The sequence below is a fragment of the Talpa occidentalis genome, unplaced genomic scaffold, assembly GCF_014898055.3.
Source record: "Talpa occidentalis isolate TD23 unplaced genomic scaffold, MPIMG_talOcc4v2.1 talOcc4.38, whole genome shotgun sequence".
NCBI lineage: Eukaryota > Metazoa > Chordata > Mammalia > Eulipotyphla > Talpidae > Talpa > Talpa occidentalis.
This window is the reverse complement of record NW_023604073.1, coordinates 8,718-15,122: the sequence shown is the minus strand read 5'-3', so window position 1 is coordinate 15,122 and position 6,405 is coordinate 8,718.

Here is a 6,405-nt window from a genome sequence, read left to right as displayed (position 1 = left end):
AATGTAACTGACATAGTTTAATTTGCATTTCTCTAATGACTAGTGCTGTAAAACATCTTTTCATGTCTATTAGCTATTTTTCTAATTTCTTTTGTTTTTTTTTTAAAGATTTATTTATTTATTTACACAAGCACTGGGTACAGTCAGAAGCGCAGGAGGGTGAGAGGATTCACCAGAGCCAGAGCGGGGAACAGAATAGGCAGAGTGACGAAATAAACTGCTGAGGGGCACAGTGGGCGCAACAGGAGAGGTCTGTGTGCCATGTGGGCCCCTCACCTGTGGCCGGGGATCGAACCGGCGCTGCAGAGGCTGCGGGCAGCTTCACAGCCCAGCGCTCAACCGCTGTGCCATCAGGGGAGGCCCTCTTTTTCTAATTTTTTTTGAGAAATGTTTAGATACTTTGCCTATCCTAAAATTGGATTGTCTTTTTGCTGAATTGCAATAGTTCTTTATATATTCTGGTTCTTATCAAGTATATGATTTCCAATTGCTTTCTTTCATTTTATGGGTTTTTACTTCCTTGATGGTGTCCTTTGAAGCACAAGTTTTTGGTGTTGATAGAGTCTAGTTTAGGTTTTTCTTTTGTTGCTCATGCTTTTGATGTATTTAAGAAATCACTACCTAATCCAAGATACATAAAATTTACACCTAGATTTTTTTTAAAATTTTCCACAGTGGCAGTATGATAACCAATAAAGTTCATCTGAGGTACAGTTATTGCTAATTATAAAAAAAAGATTTACATCTATGTTTTCTTCTGAGGGTTTTTAAATTTTAACTCTTAGTTGTAAGCCTTTGATCAATTTTGAGTTAATCTTGTATGTTGTGTGAGAATGGCATTCAACTTTATTCCTTAGCATGTGGAAATATCGTAGGGCCATTTGCTGAAAAAGATGCTTCCTTCCATCCATTAAATTGTCTTAGCTCCTTGTCAAAAATCAATTGACTGTGGATGTGAGGGTTTGTTTCTGGGTGCTCAATTCTATTTCCTTGATCTGTATGTTTATCCTTATACTAGTACAGCATAGACTGATAAAGCGCTATAATAAATTTTGAGGCCTCCAACTTTATTCTTTTACCAGATTGTTTTGGCTATTTCTGGTCCTTTGTTACTTCCACATGAATTTTCGAGATAGCCTGTAAATTTCTACAAAAAAGGCAGCTGGGATTTTTCATAGGGATGGTCCTTCATCTGTACATCTGGGGTCTGTTTTCATTTTTAAAATAATTATCTTCCAATTCATGAGCATGAGTCATATTTCTTTTTACTTAGGTGTTTCTTAATGTCTTTCAAAGATGTTTGGTAGTTTTGGTGTACAAATGAACTTGTTAAATTTATTACTAAAAATTAAATCGTTTGATGCTGATAAAAATTGTTTTCTTAAATTTTCAAAATTTAAAGTTTTACTTTTAGAAATACAATTGAATTTTAGGTGTTGATCTTTGGCAACCTTGTGAACTCATTAGATCTATCCTTAAGATTTGCAATATATAAGCTCTTGTCACCCTCCAATCTAGATGCCCTTTCTTCCTTCCTTTTATCTGACTACTCTGTCTAGAATCTTTAGTATAATATTGACTAGTGTGACAAGAATGGGCATCTTTGTTTTGTGCCAGATATTAAAAAGAAAGCTTTTAGTCCTTCATTATTACCTGTGATAGAGGCTATGAGTTTTTCCAAAGATGCCCTTTATCAAGTTGAGGAAGTTCCCCTTTTATTCCTAGGTTGTTTTCTTCTTCTTCTTCTTTTTTTTTTTTTTTGCTGTTTTCACAAAGGGTTGTGTGTCATATGCTTTCTCTATGTATATTGATATGATTGTGGTTTTTGTCCTTTGTTCTATAAAAATGATTACATTGATTGCTTTCGTATTATAAACAAGCATTGTATTCTTAGGCTAAATCCTACTTGGCCCTGGTGTATAATTGTTTGTATATGTTGCTGTGGTTGCTATTATATTTAATTTTTTCATCTATATTCCCAAGAGGTATTGGTATGTTGTTTGCTTTTATCTTTGTCTGATTTGGGTGTCACAGTATTAATGGTGTAATCACAGACTGAGTTGGCAAGTGTTCCCTTCTATTTTTTTTTGAAGACTTTGTGAAGGATTGGTGTTAATTCAATTGTATGGTTGTAGTTTTCAGTGCCAAATTTTCTCCTTAGTGCTATTTTTAAATAATTTTTATCTATTTATTGATGTTTTCTCTCAGATAACACATCACTCTTTTAGCTCCTTAAACATATTCTAACTAAATTAAAGTCTTGTATAATAAGCCTAATGCCTGGACTTCCTCAGGAAAAGTCACTACTGACTCCCTTTTCCTTCCATGGGCTGTATTTTCTTCTTTTCTTGTTTGAAAATTGGAAAGTTTTAAAGGTTCAACTTTGGAAGTGAGATATTCTCTCCTCTCTGGGTTTTTATTGTTGTTGCTGTTATTTAGTGCCTTTCCAGAACTAATTCTGTAAGACCTGTATTTTTTGTTGTACGGCCACTGGAGTTTCTGCTGTTAGCATAATGGTGAACTAATGGTAGAACAGAGATTTTTTTAATTGCCTGGAACCTGTAAGTCTCCCAGTCTTTGCTAAGGAGCTGTGTTTGTATGATGTGGTCATACTTATACAATTTATGTAACTCTGCTGTGTTTACTTCCAGCTTGTACAGATCTTTCCTAGTCAGAGGTGAAAGCTGAGGAAATTCAGGTCTCCTTGGGGTATGCACACAGCCCTGTGCACATATGTGTCCTTATAGTGTTAGGAATATTTCAAAACTTCAAAACCGCCTCTATGGCAATCTCAGTTACCATCTTTTCTTTCTAAGCTTTTTGGTCAGTTTGGTGTTTGCTCCCACTGGAAGTTGAGATGTTAATTGCTGCTAATTATTTCTGACAGATGAACTGGGGAAAAGGCTGTTTACACTCAGAAACACGTCAAACAAGGGCCTCCCCGGTGGCGCAGCGGTTGAGTGCTGGGTTGCGAAGCTGCCCGCAGCCTCTGCAGCGCCGGTTCGATCCCCGGCTGCTCCCCGGCCGCTCCCCGGCCACTGGAGGAGGGTCCCGCATGGCGCACAGACCTCTCCTGCCGCGCCTGCTGCCCCCCTCAGCAGTGTACTTCGTTCCTTCTGCCTGTTCTGCTCCCCGCTCTGGCTCTCGTGGATTCTCTAACCCTCCTGCACTTCTGACTGTACCCAGTGCTTGTATAAATAAATAAATAAATCTTTAAAAAAAAGAAAGAAAGAAAGAAACACATCAACACATCAGTGGGCACTGATGTGGATCTGACAGGTCAAATAATGACATTTCACTGGGAATGGGGCATTGTACCTTTTAATAGCTATGTGGCTATGGTGGGGCTCTTGGTTTCTAAGGCTCTTGTAGAGCTAGGGAAGGGTGGATAAAAATAGGACAAGTTAAAATGTCACAAAACTTGTTGTTATTACTGAGATGCAAATAATTTTCTTTAATTATCTCCTGGACTGTTGCAAGTCTTTGGATAACCTCTAGTTTTTACCAACAATTTCACTGCTTTTATGAAAGAAAGGGTTTTCAAAGGTTCTTAATGTGCTATTCCCACTCATGTTCTTTCATGTGGATTTTGAAAAGAAGTTCTGCTTGCATAAATCTTCAAGCTGTGCAACCAAGTATTCCACTGGACAGGAGTTTATTTTCCTTTACCTTTATGGATCCTTTTGGGAAAACCTCTTTAAAGTATTATGGGACCTCGGGGGCAATGAGAACTTCAGAAGCAGTTAATGACAGCAAATTGAGCTAGACTCTAAGAGAAGAACTGCAAAACCTTTGAGCCCATCCACTCTCAGGATCCTAGGGTCCAAGTCTGCTTGTCCCCAAACAAGTTTGGTAGGCACCAGAAACTTGGATGCTTAAGGCTAGTGTTTCTGGTATGGAAGGACATTTCTCTGTGCCCAAAATATGTTTAAGGAGTGAAACCAGCCATGGAAAGTAGGCCAACCACACAAGGGAAAGGAGTTCGCAGGACTCAGTCTTATCACACAAGAAGTTACAAGTTAATTACAGTTTACACAAACTGTACAAGGACATCTCTGAGACTAAGAACCCCTGTGGTGGCTTTGGAAAGTCTCAGTAAGGACATCTTGGTGTCTGGCTAATTATGGAAGCAGCCTCATTTTAGAAGCCCCTCCACCTCCACCCCATGTTTATTTTTTTTATTTTAATTAATTCAGTTATTTATACAAGATCTGGGGTGTAGGCCAGAAGTGCGGGGTGTGAGAGGATTCACCAGAGACAGAGTGGGCAGCAGAACAGGCAGATCTACTAAAGTATACTGCTAAGGGGAGCAGTGGGGGAGACAGGAGAGGTCTGCTGTGCCATGTGGGTCAGCTCCCTGGCCAGGAATAGAACTCATGCCGAAGTGGCTGGTGATAGCTTGATAGCTCTGTGACTTAACTCCTGTGCCACCAGAGAGGCCCCCACCCCATGTTTAAAGCACACAAAAACCTCCTTCACAACCATGGATCTCACCCCACAACTTGCATCCTGATTTAGACAACACGTGTAAGAGATGACAGACTAGACTGTGATAGCTGAAATTGTTTCAGTGCTTGACCTAGTTCATGGTTTTGAAGGACAATTTGGTTTATACATTGTGCAACCTGCTGGTGTCAGCAAGTGATGCCAACATCTCACCTGTTTTCTTATGATCTAAGGGCTCAGAATGTTTTTTACATTCTTACATTCTTTGGGGAAAAATTAGAGAATATGCAACAGAGAGCCTCTATGACTTATAAAGTCTAAATATTTGCTATCTGAAACTTTACAAAACTCTGCCTACCTCTGGTTAAATGGTTTCAAATAACCCATGACATCCTAGGACAGCCAACACCCACAGTAAGATGACAGAACCAAAGGGCACGAAAACACTTGAAATATCATTACTTTACTTTAATGCTCCAGGCATTTTAGACATTCATAAAGTCACCTTATTTCAGAAGTCATTTCCTCTTAGGTACAGATTCAGCGTCCACGATCAGAGACAAGGTATCACTGAACTTTCTCTATAATACCCACATACTACAGGGGACCCATGCTGGCACCCTGTCTTCTCTGGTAGAGCTCCCCACCATACCCACAGTGAGGCTGCACCACCCCTACCACCCCTACTTGACAGCCTCAAATGTTCATGTAGCTTCACGCTGCTTGTGGGATCTGTGGATTTATACATTTCCAGCACTACCAGATATTCCAAGTCTGTGATAATCATCCCGAGGCACTAGTGAGACATCACATCAGCACCTGCTCCATTGTATCATACAGACACTGAGGCACTTCATATATTCTGGGTAAAAGAGTTTATAATTACCACAGGAATTAATTGTGAGGGAGAGGTCTTTTCTGTCAATAATTAGTAACCTTAACAGATATTTAGCAGATATTTAAATTCATGTCTGTTTACATTTGTTGTCAAGGCTGCATAAACTGCTGAAGTAAATGAGAGCGTGTTTGAGTTTCCAGCGCTATGAGGAGAAGCAAAGAGAACCCGCTTAGACAACACTGGCTTGCATCATGAATACAGAGGCAACAGCTGGTCATTCTTAAAGGCCCTGTCCTTCCAGAAGGGATTTATTAAAGCCCCAGGGTTTGACTCTTTCAAGGTAAAAATGTTTGTTGTTCTTTCTCAGGCAGCGCTTCCCAGCATCTTGAAGCCTGCTTCATGTCTGAGGTTCCGATTTCACTGGTCAAGGGTGGGAGGAAGAAAGGGAATATGTGGACATCAACATTTTTAAAAACTAATTCCAGCATATAGCCAGTACTGAGAACCTTGGGACTAAAGGTTCTTGAGTCTTGCTAATCTCATCTGTCCTCACTGAAAGTCCTTGAGGTAGTCCCTGGGTCAAGCAATACTCTCTTCCATGAGATAAGAAACTAAGGCACAGAGAGGTTAGCAGGTTCCTCTGACACTGTGCAGCCAAATGACAGCACCAAGATTGGAATGGACATCTCCAAATAAATGACACCTTGTCCCCTAGCGACACGTACACGGACTATACCTATGAAGACTGACTGGGGAGCAAGGTGTGACCATCTGTGCCAAGGACATCATGGAAGGGTATGGAACAGTTCTGAGCTAACCATTTCATCAAAAGAGAAACAAATGGCTAAATACTTATTTGAAACCATGTGAAAAATAAAGTATAACTTTTTTAGGGACTGATTACTTGCACATATATGCTATATTAATTAAGGTTTCTTAGAAATTCCACCAAGACCCACAGACTTCCTGTTTGTGATGCTTTCTGTATTAATTCCTAATTTACTTCTTACCTGTCATTATAAGAGCTGGAAAACTCTTTAATGTCCCTGTAATGTAGGTCTAAAAAAGCACTACACATCTGCATTTGCACGTGACCACATGATACAAACCTCTGTGCCTCC